The 15,518-nt window shown below is 48.0% G+C and overlaps 1 protein-coding gene across 8 annotated transcripts in view; it reads left to right on the forward strand.

Moving 5' to 3' along the window:
* Window positions 1-15,518, forward strand: part of PALB2 (partner and localizer of BRCA2) — a 122,850-nt gene that overhangs the window by 32,024 nt on the left and 75,308 nt on the right. The gene's annotated exons all lie outside the window — the stretch shown is intronic.

Genomic DNA, 15,518 nt, shown 5'->3' on the forward strand with positions numbered 1-15,518 from the left:
CCATATTTATTTATATATATATATACCGAGTGCACCTCTTCTGTCCTCCAGACCTCATTCCATTCCCCAATCAACATATCTCTCTGGCCCTCCAGGAGTCCAACTTTTCTTCCTCTCTCCTCCACTCCTATTGGCAACATGTCTCCCTCCTCTGTTATGATCTTGTATCTCTGTTCTTCCTCAGGGTCTCTCCCCCTCTGTCTCTTCTGTCTGCACCTCCCATAGTCCAACATCTACCCCTTCTCTTCTGCCTCCCCTTTGTTTCAGGTTTCTCCCTCTCTTCCTTCTGCTAACATTTTGAGTCCTCCCACCTTTGATCCAGGTCTTTCTGTCTTTCTCACTCTCTTTGTCTTCCCCATCCCCAGGGCCTGACCTCTCTCTCTCCTCGGTTCAGGTTATTTCCGCTCTCTACCCCCTCTAGTCCAGCATCTGCCCTGTCTTCCCCCTTGGTTCAAGTCTGCTTTCCCACCCCTCCTCAAGGTCCTTTTGTCTCTCTTCCATCCCCACCCCCCAATCCAACATCTCTAAGGCAACACCCATCCCACCAGGGCCCTCGCAACAGGCACAGCCTTACCGCAACAGGCACAGCCTTACCCCAACATGCGGGGCCTTATCTCTGCTGCTTCCTGCCCACATTGACTGTCGGGACCTCAGACTGGATCATCCAACAGGATTGAGGTTGTCAGTTTTCGCCTATGTTCTTCCCTCTGGGCCTAACTACCACAGTTTAAAGTTAATTATGGCAGCCTGCAGAGTGAACCTAGCAGGCTGCCATCAGCCTCTGTAGCACGTTCCCTCTGCCGTGGTCTCGCACCTCCTCTGACGTCAGAGGCAGGACCGCAGCAGAGGGAACGTGCTTTGGAGACTGACGGCAACCTGCTAGGTTTGCTCTGAAGGCTGCCATAATTACTTTAAAGGTGAGACAGTGACCATGGGGGAACACTGGCTCTGCAATCTACCGGCATTGCCTTTGCGATCGACCGGTAGATCACGATCGATGTTTTGGGCACCCCTGTTCTAGACCAATTCATATGAATAGGTCTATGTGACTTTGTAACAAATGAAGAGAAAGAACACAATTTTTTAACTACTACTGCCAATAAGGTACTGTGCCTAGAAGAAACACTCCCGTATTCTCTGCCTCCATCAGATGGTAATGCATGCTATTCTAGCTAAACATTGAGGCTCCCTGGGTCCATCACAGTCTATAAGTTGAACGTTGGCCAGCCCATCTCCTAAGGCAATGACCTCTGGGTTGTGTCTTCTGGTGGAAGAGACTGCTCCTGGGGTGGGGTGGACTTTTCCCTGAATGAGCGTGTCCTGGGGCTCCCAAGATAATGGTCTTTAGGCTGTCTCCTTGGTAGAACTCCTATCAGCTCTCCTTAGGCTGCCATCTGTGGGCTGTCTACCTTAGCTGAGGTGTGCTTTTGAGTTGGGGTTGGCAGAGTTGTAGCTTCCAGACCAAGGTGTTAACTGGCTTTAAGAAGTGGGAGCCAAAGTGCCTTTTGAGCCCTCACTGACAGGGTGGTTAAGGATGATAGTGTCTGACCCCTGGACCATTTCATTATATGTTCTACTCTTTTTCCTCTCTCCCCCTCCTCCAGCTTTGAAGCCAGAGGTGGTCTTGGGGCGTCTGCCTGCCACGCGCTGCTGTTGAGAGGCAGTTGAATTTTGGAGCTGCTCCTCTGTGCCTCATGTATGAAGGAGTTGATTCAGCTTGGTCTCGGAGTTCCCAGACCCTTCCCTTTTTACTGGTGCCTGAGAGTGGGAAAAGGAAGGGGGCTTCTATGCCATGGTCCCAGATTTGATGGGGGAAGGGTTCCCCAGACTTTGTCCTGGTCATACACAAGTTTACTATTGACTACAGAGAAGCAGGGCAACTTCTGAGAGTTCCTCTTCAGTAAATGTAGGATGGAACCAACATTCTTAAAGGAGGGCAACCAGCAGGGAGAGCTTGTTGCACAATCTGGGTGTGTATCAAGTTCTCATTCGCTATCGGAAGATTACAAATTGCTTTCTGAAGACTGCTTCAAAGGCTTTCTTAGCCCACTGGCTACAGAATGACATTTCCTTAGTATCTTACCAGACCATTGGGTTATGTCCATCAACCAGCAGATGGAGACGAAGGAGGAAAGCAGTTTCTGTGATTTGCCTCTTAAGGGTATCATGAAGCTTGGAATTTTCAGTGTCTTCTCTATTTCTAAGTAGATGGTTGACATATATCGTGCAGCTCATTAGAACATACTGGGTCAAACCAATGGTCCATCCAGTATGCTCTTTCCAACAGTGGCCAATCCACTACTACTACTTATCATTTCTATAGCACTGCTAGATGTACACAACACTGTACATTAAGAGATGATCCCTGCTTAGAAGAGCTTACACACACAAACAGGACAAATATGGGTTAGAGAGTTCTCGCAGAGGGAATGATAAAATGTGTTTCTTACAAGTGAATGGAAGTTAGGAGTTAAAAGCAGCCTCAGAAAATGGACTTTTAGCTTTGATTTGAATAATGCCAGGTCACAAGTATGTGGCAGAAACCCAAATAACAGCAACATTCTTTAGCATCCCTCCAGACTGGCACAGAAATGGATGTGTTTACACTCCTCTGCCAGCAGGTGGAGACTGAGACATTGACTTTTGGCTGTAGTATAAGTGGGCTGTGCAGTCCCATCTACAATCAGTCTGTTCAGCAGGTGGAGTGAAGCCTGTGCAGTTTTTCCTTGGTTTAGTGTAGGGCCTGTTGGATTTGCTTAAACTTCTCCGGATGTGATTCGATTCTTGAGAGCAATGAAATTGCTGCAGTCTTCAGTTCATCCTTCAGTTCCGGCCTGGAATTTCAATCTGGTTCTTTCTGTGCTGGTTCGTCCTCCTTTTGAGTCTCTCGGCTCCTGCACGATGAAGGACCTTACTCTTAAGGCGGTGTTACTGGTGGCCATTACTTCCGTGAGGTGCATTTCCAAACTGCAGGCCTTTTCCTGTAGGCCTCCATTCCTGGAGTTTTCCATGGAGCGGATTGTGCTGTTGCCGGTTCCCTCCTTTCTGCCGAAGGTGGTTTTGCCTTTTCATGTCAACCAGTCCATTGTCCTTCCGGTCTTAGGTAGTCGGGAGGGCTCTTTGGAGCAGAGACGATTGCGCAAATTGGATGTCCGTAGGGTCCTTCTCGCTTATGTTCAGTGGACCCAGGAGTTCCGTCTGTAGAATCATCTTTTTGTCCTCTTAGTGGATCTTCATAAGGGGGATGGTGCTTCCAAGGTTACGATTGTGCGCTGGATCAAGGAGGCTAGCGCTTCAGCGTACCTTCTTCAAAAGAAGTCTATTCCGGATTTTCTCAAAGCTCATTCCACTTGGTGGCAGGCAGCTTCTTGGGCTGAGTCTTCTCTCCATTCCTTTGTGTGACACAACCGTGTGGATGTTCAGGCGCATCAGGATGCGGTGTTCAATGAGTGTATTCTTGTGGCGGCCCTTTGGTGGTCCCACCCATGATGGGTACTGCTTTGGTACATCACATCTGTTTCTCTGTTGGTCTGGAGGGATGCTAAAGAAGGAGAAATTAGGTTCTTACCTGTTAATTTTCTTTCTTTTAGTTCCTCCAGACTGGCAAAGATCCCACCCTGTTGTTTTTATTTGGTGTCTTTTCACGAAGAGTATGGTTTTTCCTGCGGTATATTTTTTTGTCAGGGTTGTTGGGGAGTTCAGTGAGAGCAGCGACGTTTGGTTCGTCTGGCTTAGCTGGTGAGTTGTGGGGACGCTTTTGAAGGTTCTTATTCTAATCAATATCCAACAGTCTTTTTCCTGTCCAATTACCTGATATTCTCCTGGGAGTGGCGTTGGTGTTTATAGTTCACAGTTATTAAGTTCTTATTTGGTTGCTGCTTGGCTATTCATCAGACTGATTGTATATGGGACTGCACAGAACATTTGCACTATTGCTAAAAATAATAATCTTTATTATATTACAGCTCTATCTCAACTTACAAAATTATATGTTATAAACAAATAACTTAATAACTCCAAAAACACACTGATTCAGTATCCAATAACGCTGGAAGAATTCTTAAGGCTAGATGTTAAGCCAAATCTTCTTAATACTCCTGCCATCAAATAATAAGAAGTGGCAGGGATGATATAAAGTCAAAAATGAAAATCAGCGTTAATTGGAATATTGTGCAACTAGTGCAATTTGTGTAAACAATTTTTGATGTGCAAAAAGTGCAATTAAAGTGCCTTGTACAAATTGATTCAATGCCTGACCCCCCGACCCGGGTTTCGTGTTCTTCGTCAGAAGGGGTCTAGGTTGAAAACACAAACTACAATTAAAACATTTTTTTGTTTAAAACCTATATTTCTTTAGCACTCTCCAGACCAGTAGAGGTTAATCTTTACAAATGGGTATATATCCAATCATGACCAGCAGGTGGAGACTGAAAACAACATATGAACAGTATATACTATACTCCCTTCTCTATTTCCCTCAGTCTTCTTTCAGTCTCCAGCAGGTGTTGATGTGATCTGTACCCATCTCCCTTGGTAGGGCTGTTGGAATTTGTTTAGGGGGTTTATAGTCCCTGTTTTTGGCCGGACAGAGCTTGGGCGGGCCCTGTTTGGGGGTCCGTCCGACCGGCGGGTCTCGAGCGGGGTCCCTCCCCCCACTTCCTCCACCTCCCCACATTTTTTTAGAGGAGCCTCAGCAGTAAGCCTTGCCCCCTAAATCAAGCAAGGCATATTGCTTCGAGAGCCTGTGGAGTCTGTTCTGTAAAAAAAAAAAAAAAATCCTGAGGTAGTGCTGGTCTGGAGGGTTGTTTCCCTTTAAGAAAACTGTATTTTACTGTATTTTTTCATCTAACCGGCACTTTTTTATAGCTAGGTCGCGTATGGAGCAATGAGCACTTCTAAAGGGAAAAAGTGCTCATTGTGCTTCAGGCGCGAGGCACTCGCGGCCGGCCTGTGCAAGCGGTGTTCAGGCCGGTGCGGTGGAGGAGCTCCGTCGGCAGCGGCTGCAGGCGCCCAGAGCTCCCCGCCGATGGTGCCTCGCGAGTCGGCTGGGAGCAGTGGGGAAGCCCGGTCTTCCCCAACCGCCCACGGAGGGATTCCCCGAGCCGCCGACGGTCGGGTTGTTGGGGATTCCCTCTCAGCTGATATTTTGACAGCTGATGCCGACTTGCCTGTTTTAGCGGCTGGGACTGTTAAGGCTTCTCAGCCACTACAGGCTATGGAGGGAGCATTTTTGGCGGGAAAGTCGCCATCTTCTCAGTCTGGCCCCTCCATTTTGTCTTCCACCTCAGGTGACCTTCCCCCTGTATTGGAAAAACAGGGGCAGGTTTCTGCCGGGTCCCCTGCTGTGGCAGGGAATCCCTTGGGACCCTCGGGGGGTTTTTCTCCTGATTTCTTTTTTTCCTTGTGCAGAGCCTATTTTCAGGCGGCTGGGGGTCCCGGATGCGCTCAGGGGGTGTCGGGGAGTGAGGTTTCCTCCGCGCTCCCTGCGGCTTTGCTTCTCTCGTCTGTTGTGGCGTTCCCTCCTCCTCCTCCCTTGTCCAAGCGTCCGCGGGTGTTGTGGGACGAGGATTTATGGTCGGAGGAGCGTATCGGTCTGGATGAGGACCTGGACCTTTCAGAGGATTTCCAGGACCCTCTCGAGGGGACGGCCCTGGCGGCGGGTTGTCGGGTTTCCCGTCCTCCGGCGAAGAGGCGTCCGTGGTGCGCCTTTTTCAGAGAGATGAGCTGCCGGACCTGATTCAACAGGTTTCTTCGGTGTTGCGTTTTGAGGATGCGCCGCCGGAGACTCCGCGTGTGGGGGACCCTCTGTTACGGGAGATCCGTTCCGTTTCCCGCTCTTTTCCTATGCATCAGGATATTCGGGATATTATACTGGAACAGTGGAAAACGCCGGAGGCGCCGTTTCGTTTGGCGCGCAGCATGGCTCGTTTGTATCCTATCCCAGAAGGGGATCGGGCTACTTTAGCATCGCCAGTTGTTGACGCGGTGGTCTTGGCGATTTCTAAGCGGCATACCGTGCCTGTTGAGGGCGGTTCTGCCTTGCGGGACTCTGAGGAGCGTAAGTTGGAGAACATCCTTAAGCAAAATTTTCAGGTCTCTGCCTTTGGGGTCCAGGCGGCTATTTGTGGGGGGCTGGTCGCACGCGCCGTGTTTCGGTGGGCTGAGCGTGTCCTGGATCGGGAGTCTGATGACTGGTCTCTGGTGGATCAGGAGGTAGCGAAGATTGAGATGGCTGCCTCATTCCTCTCAGATGCTCTTTATGACTTGTTGCGGATCTCGGCTAAGTCTATGGCCTTTGGCGTGGCCGCGCGGCGTATTTTGTGGCTGCGCGCTTGGGCGGCGGATGCTGCGTCCAAAGCTAAGCTTACTAAATTTCCCTTTCGGGGGTCTTTTTTGTTTGGGGAGGAATTGGATAAGTTGATTCAGACTCTGACGGACTCGAAGGTGCCCCGTCTGCCTGAGCACGGTGCCCGCCCTGCGTCTCGGGGTGGCGCTGCCCGGGGGCGTTTGCGGGAGTTTCGCAAGTATCGCCCTGGGCGTGGGGCTGCTTCTTTCCAGGCTCCGGGGTTTTCCCGGGGTCGGTTCTTCCAGCGCACGCAGCCCGTTGGGGGGCCCGTCGGGGGGCAGGGAATCCCTCCGCTGGTTCCCCCGCTTCCCGTCCTGCACAATGACTCCTTGCCGGCGCCCCCTTTGGTTCCGATGGGGGCCCGGCTGCGCGACTTTTTCCCCAAATGGGCCGAGATCACGTCCGATCAGTGGGTCCTGGAGGTGGTGCGGGACGGTTATGCCCTGGAGTTCGCCCGCTCTCTGCTGGACCTTTTCCTCGCCTCTCCATGTCAGACTCCTTGGAAGACACAGGCTTTTCGTCAGACCCTTCAGCGCTTGCTAGATCTCAAGGCAGTGGTTCCGGTGCCCCCTCCGGAGTGGGGCACCGGCAGGTACTCCATTTACTTTGTGGTGCCCAAGAAGGAGGGGACCTTTCGGCCCATCCTGGATTTGAAAGGGGTCAACAGGGCTCTCAAGATTCCCTCTTTCCGCATGGAAACTCTGCGGTCGGTCATTCTGGCGGTTCAGCCGGGGGAGTTTCTCACTTCTCTCGATCTGACGGAGGCCTACTTGCATGTTCCCATTCGGGCCTCTCAGCGCTTCCTTCGCTTTGCGATCTTGGGTCGGCACTATCAGTTCTGTGCGCTTCCCTTTGGTCTGGCCACGGCTCCCCGGACATTCACCAAGGTGATGGTGGTCGTCGCGGCAGCCTTGCGGTCGGAGGGCATCCTGGTACACCCCTACCTGGACGACTGGTTGATTCGGGAAAAGTCATTGCAGGAGAGCTCCCGGGTTACGGCTCGGGTGGTGGAGTTTCTCCGGTCGCTGGGCTGGGTGGTCAACCTTTCCAAGAGCCGGTTGGTCCCGGCTCAGCGTCTGGAGTACCTTGGGGTTCTGTTCGACACCTCCTTGGGGAAGGTCTTCCTTCCAGAGGCCCGGGTGAGCAAATTGCAATCTCAGATTCGCCTGCTTTTGGCGTCCCGGTGTCCTCGGGCGCGAGATTTCCTCCAAGTCTTGGGGTCGATGGCGGCGTCCCTGGACGTGGTGAGGTGGGCGCGGGCCCACATGCGTCCTCTCCAGTATGCTCTGCTCCGGAGGTGGTCTCCCCAGAGGCACGGGATGGATGTTCCGGTTCCCCTGCGAGGCATGGCGCGCTGCAGTCTGCGTTGGTGGCTCCGGACCCCTCACCTGGTTCAGGGGGTGGGTCTGGATCTTCCGCAGTGGACGGTGCTCCTTACGGATGCGAGTCTCCTCGGTTGGGGGGCTCAGTGTTTGGGTCACTCAGCTCAGGGCACCTGGTCCACAGAGGAGGCCTCCTGATCGATCAACGTGTTGGAGACCAGAGCGGTCCGTCTGGCGCTGTTAGCTTTCCACTCCCTTTTGTTGGGCAAGTCGGTCAGAGTCCTGTCGGACAATGCCACGGCGGTGGCTTATGTCAATCGTCAGGGGGGCACCAAGAGCACTCAGGTGGTGCAGGAGGCGGCTCGGCTCATGGTTTGGGCGGAGTCTCATCTTCTGGACCTTTCGGCCTCTCACATAGCTGGGGTAGAAAATGTTCAGGCGGACTTCCTCAGTCGTCACTTCCTGGATCCAGGAGAGTGGTGTCTCGGCGCCGTGGCGTTTCAGTTGATAGTGCAGGCTTGGGGGCAGCCCCTGATGGACCTGATGGCCACGAGTGGCAACGCCAAAGTGCCCCGCTTCTTCAGTCGTCGCAGGGACGGTCTGGCCGAGGGTCTGGATGCTCTGGTCCAACCGTGGCCAACGGAGGGGCTGTTGTATGTGTTCCCTCCTTGGCCATTAGTGGGCAGAGTACTTCTTCGCATTGTTCACCATCCGGGTCTGGTGGTTCTGGTGGCTCCGGATTGGCCTCGACGTCCGTGGTATGCGGATCTAGTGAGGCATCTGGTGGCGGATCCTCTCCCTCTCCCTCTCTTGGACGATCTTCTGACGCAGGGTCCCATTCCCATGTTCGACCCGTCTCCCTTCTGTCTTACGGCTTGGCTCTTGAAAGGGGTCGCCTTAGTAAGAAGGGATATTCAGATAAGGTGATCTCTACACTCTTGGGGTCCCGGAGGCTTTCTACCTCTCGGGCTTATGTGCGGGTTTGGCGTCTCTTTGAGGGATGGTGCCGGGCGCGTGGAGTGGTCTCTTTTCGCGCTTCCCTGCCTAACATTCTAGAGTTCTTGCAGGATGGCCTGGATAGAGGCCTGGCTTGGTCTTCTCTCCGGGTTCAACTTGCGGCCCTGTCGGCTTTTCGAGGGTTGGTGACAGGTCAGCGTTTGTCGGCCATTCCTGATGTGATACGCTTTTTGCGGGCGGCCAAGTTGCTCAGGCCTCCCCTACGGCCCTCTGTTCCCTCTTGGGATCTCAATCTGGTTCTCTCTGTTTTGGTGCGCCCGCCTTTCGAGCCGTTGGATGGCTGTTCTTTGAAGGACCTTACTCTGAAGGCGGTCTTTTTGGTGGCCATTACTTCCGCTAGGCGAGTTTCTGAGCTTCAGGCTTTCTCTTGTAGGGCTCCCTTCTTGGAATTTTCGAGGGAGCGGGTTGTCTTGCGGCCTGTTCCTTCCTTTCTGCCGAAAGTAGTTTCTCCTTTTCATGTCAATCAATCGGTGGTCCTCCCGGTCTTGGGTAGTCGGGAGGGCTCTTCTGAGCAACGGCAGCTGCGCAAGTTGGATGTCGGTCGGGTCCTCCGCTCTTATGTGCAGCAGACCCAGGAATTACGGAAATCCGATCATCTCTTTGTCCTTCTGGCGGGTCCTCGTCGGGGGGCTGGCGCTTCTAAGGCTACTATTGCGCGCTGGATCAAGGAGACGATTGCTTCCGCTTATCTTCTGAGACAGAAGCCTGTTCCGGAGTTTCTCAAGGCTCATTCCACTCGGGGTCAGGCAGCTTCTTGGGCTGAGTCATCGCTCGTGCCTCCAGTGGATATTTGTAAGGCTGCAGTTTGGTCCTCCTTGCATTCCTTTGTTAGACATTATTGGGTTGATGTGCAGGCGCGTTGGGACGCGGTGTTCGGTGAGCGTGTTCTGGTATCGGCCCTTCGGGGGTTCCGCCTGTGAGAGGGACTGCTTTGGTATGTCCCATTTGTAAAGATTAACCTCTACTGGTCTGGAGAGTGCTAAAGAAGGAGAAATTAGGTTCTTACCTGCTAATTTACTTTCTTTTAGCTTCTCCAGACCAGTAGAGGTCCCCACCCTGTCTGTCTGTTGTTGTTGTTGGGGCTGTTTCGCTGGCAGTTTTTGTTTTTGGCTGCGGGTTCTAGTATTTTTCTAGGGCCGGGGAGAATTGAAGAACAGCGGCTGTGGCTCGGCTGGCTTAGCTGGCGAGCTGTGGGGACATTTTTCCTTCGGGTATTTCTCCTCTGCATTTTCCAACAGCACTTGGGTATGTTAATTGTTACTCCTGTTCGGAGTATTGTTTTCTTTCTGTTTTCCAGTTCTTGGTTCTGCTTGGCCATTCGGCAGACTGATGTAAATAGAGAAGGGAGTATATTATATACTGTCCCACAGTTTTGTTTTCAGTCTCCACCTGCTGGTCATGATTGGATATATACCCATTTGTAAAGATTAACCTCTACTGGTCTGGAGAAGCTAAAAGAAAGTAAATTAGCAGGTAAGAACCTAATTTCTCCATACTTAACTACATATCTGAATCAATCTAGTTCATACTTTTAATCTTACTATTCATATATCATTACAGTTCTGCTGAACATACCTGCACAGGCGAACTGGACCGGGAACGGCACCGGAACAGGAACTGACTGAATGAACCTAAACTCCCGGATATATATATACACACGCTCACACACCCACCAAACTGAACCTCTCTAAAGATAGGAACGGAAACGACGATAGACCCGAGGATATCCACCATATACTTATATATTCAACCACTCGATCTCAGAATTTAAACCATTAGGGGATAGCGTGTTCCAATTATAAATAAACCGTTGTTCTTTTTGTAATAAGAGTTTACAAATATCACCTTCATATTGGGTGATATGAACTAACACTGTGTACTTAAGATCTTGCAATGAGTGATCCTCCTTCACCCAATGATCTACCAGGGGGGCGGATACTCTGCCCCTGCGGATATTGCTAAGATGTTCAATAATATGCGTTTTAATTTTTCTACTGGTTTGACCAATATACATGGTGTTCCCGGTCCAGTTCGCCTGTGCAGGTATGTTCAGCAGAACTGTAATGATATATGAATAGTAAGATTAAAAGTATGAACTAGATTGATTCAGATATGTAGTTAAGTATATATAGGTTTTAAACAAAAAATGTTTTTAATTGTAGTTTGTGTTTTCAACCTAGACCCCTCCTGACGAAGAACACGAAACCCGGGTCGGGGGGCCAGGCATTGAATCAATATGTACAAGGCACTTTAATTGCACTTTTTGCACATCAAAAATTGTTTACACAAATTGCACTAGTTGCACAATATTCCAATTAACGCTGATTTTCATTTTTGACTTTATATCATCCCTGCCACTTCTTATTATTTGATGGCAGGAGTATTAAGAAGATTTGGCTTAACATCTAGCCTTAAGAATTCTTCCAGCGTTATTGGATACTGAATCAGTGTGTTTTTGGAGTTATTAAATTATTTGTTTTTAACATATAATTTTGTAAGTTGAGATAGAGCTGTGATATAATAAAGATTATTATTATTTAATCATCACAGAATACTATTAATTGACTCCCTAATAGTGGATACTATTGCTAAAAGTCATTATGTCTTAGTCTCTACCTGCTAGCAGAGGAGCGTAAACACATCTGCTTCTGGTGCTGGTCTGGAGGGACTAAAAGAAAGAAAATTGGTAGGTAAGAGCCTAATTTATCCTTTCATGCTACCGATTCCAGGGCAAGCAGCAAACTATGGACTTTTTCTCCAAGAATTATGGAACTCGTAGACAAACATAGTTTAATAGGATAGAGTCAGCATGGGTTCAGCCAAGGGAGTCTTTCCTCACCAATTTGCTTGACTTCTTTGAAGGTGTGAATAAACATGTGGATAAAAGTAAGCTGGTTGATGTAGTATATCTAGATTTCAGAAAGTTTTTGACAAAGTTCTTCATGAGAGACTCCTGAGAAAATTAAAGAGTCATCGGATAGGAGACAATGTTCTGTTGTGGATAGAAAACAGAGGGCGGGGTTAAATGGCATTCTCCTCCATGGAGGAGGGTAACTAGTAGAGTGCCACAGGAATCTGTACTGGGACCAGTGCTATTTAATATATTTACAAATGAGGACCATGAAAAATTTTGGGAAGGCTTTAGGAAATTGGAAGACTGGGCATCCAGATGGCAGATGAAATTTAATGTGGATAAATGCAAAGTGATGCACATTGGGAAGAATAATCCAAATCATAGTTACCTGATGCTAGGGTCCACCTTAGGAGTCAGCACCCAAGAAAAAGATCTGGGTGTCATTGTAGACACTATGTTGAAATCTCCTGCTCAGTGTGCGACTGCAGCAACAAAGGCAAACAGGATGCTAGGAATTATTAGGAAAGAACTGGTAAATAAGATTGAGAATATTATAATGCCTCTGTATCATTCTATGGTGCATCCTCACCTTGAGTATTGTGCACTGTTTTGGTCATCATATCTCAAAAAAAGGTATAGTGGAATTATATCTTAGGGAGAGGAGGAGATTGTGGATGCTGCAGATGGGCAGACTGGGTGTGCCATTTGGCCTCTATCTGCTGACGTGTTTCTATGTTTCTTACAGTCTAGAAAAATGCAAAGTGATGCACTTAGGCAGAAAAAATAAAGAACACAAGTATAGTATGTCAGGTGCAACTCTGGGAAAATCTGAACAGGAAAAGGACCTGGGAGTATTAATCGATAGGACACTGAAGCCGTCGGTGCAATGTGCGGCGGCAGCGAAGAACGCGAATAGAATGCTAAGCATGATAAAGAAGGGAATCATGAGTAGATCGGAGAAAGTCATAATGCCACTTTATAGAGCGATGGTCAGACCACACTTGGAATACTGCGTCCAGCATTGGTCTCCATACCTAAAGAAGGATATCATACTGCTAGAGAGGGTGCAGAGACGAGCAACAAAGCTGGTGAAAGGTATGGAGAACCTGGATTACGAGGAAAGACTTAAGAGACTGGGGTTGTTCTCCCTTGAGAAAAGGAGACTACGAGGGGATATGATCGAGACATTCAAAATACTGAAAGGAATCGACAAGATAGAGCAGAAAAAAACGTTATTTACAATGTCCAATGTGACACGGACAAGAGGACATGGGCTGAAGCTAAGGGGGGACAAGTTCAAGACAAATATCAGGAAGTTCTGCTTCACACAACGAGTGGTGGACACCTGGAATGCTCTCCCAGAAGAGGTAATTGCGGAATCCACCATTCTAGGATTTAAGGGTAAGTTAGATGTACATCTCCTTATGAGTGGCATGAAGTGACATGGGTAGGGGTAGGCTAGATGCATTTCTCTTTACGAGAAGCTTGGAGCGATATGGGGACCAAAACTATGCCAGGCTACACCTGGCGGGGCCTCCGCGTGTGCGGATCGCCGGACTTGATGGACCTAGGGTCTGTTCCGGAGATGGCGCTTCTTATGTTCTAATGAAGACAGACAAACAGGACAAATAAAAGATTACGTAATTAAGTATGATGGGAATGATTAAAACAAACACAGGTACTAAAGTGACTATGAGTTAACATCCCATGCAGTTTTTTTGAAATGGAAGAAAAGAGTGAATGATCCCAGGGCTAGTGACTGCCCTACCCTTTTAGGTCTCAACCTGAAAAAGCTGAGCTTAGGAGGTGCCTCCCCTAAAATATTATCCTTAGTCTCCCTACAGAGCATACATACTACAGTATTTGGGTTTTTTGCCAGGTTCTTGTGACTTGAATTGGCCTTCATGAAGGCGGGCTACTGGGCTAGATAGACCATTGGTCTGATCCAGTAAGACATGTTCTTACAAGTTGAGTCCTGTTTTGAGCATTTGTTTTATATGGATTTCCAGTAGACTGCATTAGGCCACCTGCATGTCCTTTGGGTTTGGGATTGCATGGCAAGAGATTGAGACTTTCAGTGGTCAGTTTTCTTCTATTGTAGGAAACCTTCTTTTTCCACCTGGTCAAAATGCTGGGGTCTTTAGACGGTGGCATCTGATGTAGTTAATTACTTGGGGGCAATATTTTGATGATGCTGCCTTAATACCCTTTGACGAGCTGGCTCGTAACATAGTAGATGACGGCAGATAAAGACCCGAATGGTCCATCTAGTCTGCCCAACCTGATTCAATCTAAAAATTTGTTGGTTTTTTTTTTTCTTCTTAGCTATTTCTGGGCAAGAATCCAACGCTCTGCCCGGTACTGTTCTTAGGTTCCAACTACTGAAGTCTCCATCAAAGCTCACTCCAGTCCATCTACACCCTCCCAGCCATTGAAGTCCTCCCCAGCCCATCCTCCACCAAATGGCCATATACAGACACAGACTGTGCAAGTCTGCCAAGTACTGGCCTTAGTTCTTCAATATTTACTATTTTTTTCTGATTCTAAATCCTCTGTGACTATCAATTGCTGCCAAGAGATCATTTTGCTTATTTGAAGCCCACTTATTTATTTATCTATTAAGCCTGTTATCACATAGGAAGACACTTTCCTGCAAGATTTATATGAAGATTTTCAAAAATACTCAGTGCTGTATCGTTATCTTAGGGGCAGACTGCCCCTTGATCTCTTTCATAGAACTAAATGGGAATCGGTACTTGGTGCTCGATGTGAGGAACCACAGTAGATGCAGCATTGCTGCGCTTATCTAAAGCTGTTAAACTTTCAGAAAAATGGAGTTCAATTAATGTACTGTTGGTATCTTACTCCTGCCCAACTCCATCACGTTTTTCCTGCTGTTTTTGCGCTTTGTTGGAGAAAGTGTGATGTGAGGGGAACTATGGGACACATTTGGTGGACCTGACTTCAAGGTGCGCGCTTATTGGAAGATGTTGCGGTATAAGCTGCAGTCTTGGTTAAGTCATGAGATAACATGGGACTATCTTAATAGAACAGTTCCAGGAGGATGCTTGAGACAGCTACATCTTAATGCAACATGTCTCACTTTGGCTACTACCTGAAAATTGGAGGTACACTTCCACCTGCCTATAAATAGATTACAAAAACATGAAAAAAGATTATAGCACGGTGTATAGAATAATCAATCATTTTTCTGAAACCGAAGGTACAAAATACTACCTGTTAGAGATAAGGATGGCAAAGTCATCACAGATGAAGTCCAACGTTGAGTCAATCTTTATAGCAAAAGTGAACAGTTTCCCATCTCGCTAATATCTCAGAAGTTTAATCACTTCAAGTGGTATTATTTACCTTCCTAATTTTTGAACTTCTAATATTTAAAGCTAAAGAAAAAAAGCAAAGATAACTTTAATTAAAAAAAAAAAAAAATCCCTTTATATAAAAGGTACAGTAACTCAGGAATTTAGCAATATAAATAGAACTTTCAAAATTGTCCTTTTATGAGGAATAACGGACAGGCTACTTGTAAAATCCAGAAACTTTCCTCAGCTTGATGAGGCTCAAACTGTTAGACTCTAGACCATTTCTCAAGCTTTGCTAGATCCCTCCTCATTTGCTCCACACCTTCTAGGGCAGGGGTCTCAAAAGTACAGCCTGCAATATGATTTTATCTGGCCCGTGGAAGAATTGTGCAGAAATGCGCCAATTGGCCTAATTTTCCAATGAGAATCTGCAAAAAAAAAACAAACAAACAAACCACAAGGTGTTAATAGATTTCAAATGCATTAATTAAAATTATGTTCAAAATATATTGATATTCCATATTATGTTAATATTATTCACAACTTTATTTAATGTTGAATCGTAATTGTATACTTTGCAGTATTTCTTCGTACTTGCTCGGCCTCGATCGACAGTGTCAATTCGTGGCGTTGTAGGTAGCTCTGGCACTGTGACTAAT

This window comes from Geotrypetes seraphini, chromosome 11 (assembly GCF_902459505.1).
Source record: "Geotrypetes seraphini chromosome 11, aGeoSer1.1, whole genome shotgun sequence".
Lineage (NCBI taxonomy): Eukaryota > Metazoa > Chordata > Amphibia > Gymnophiona > Dermophiidae > Geotrypetes > Geotrypetes seraphini.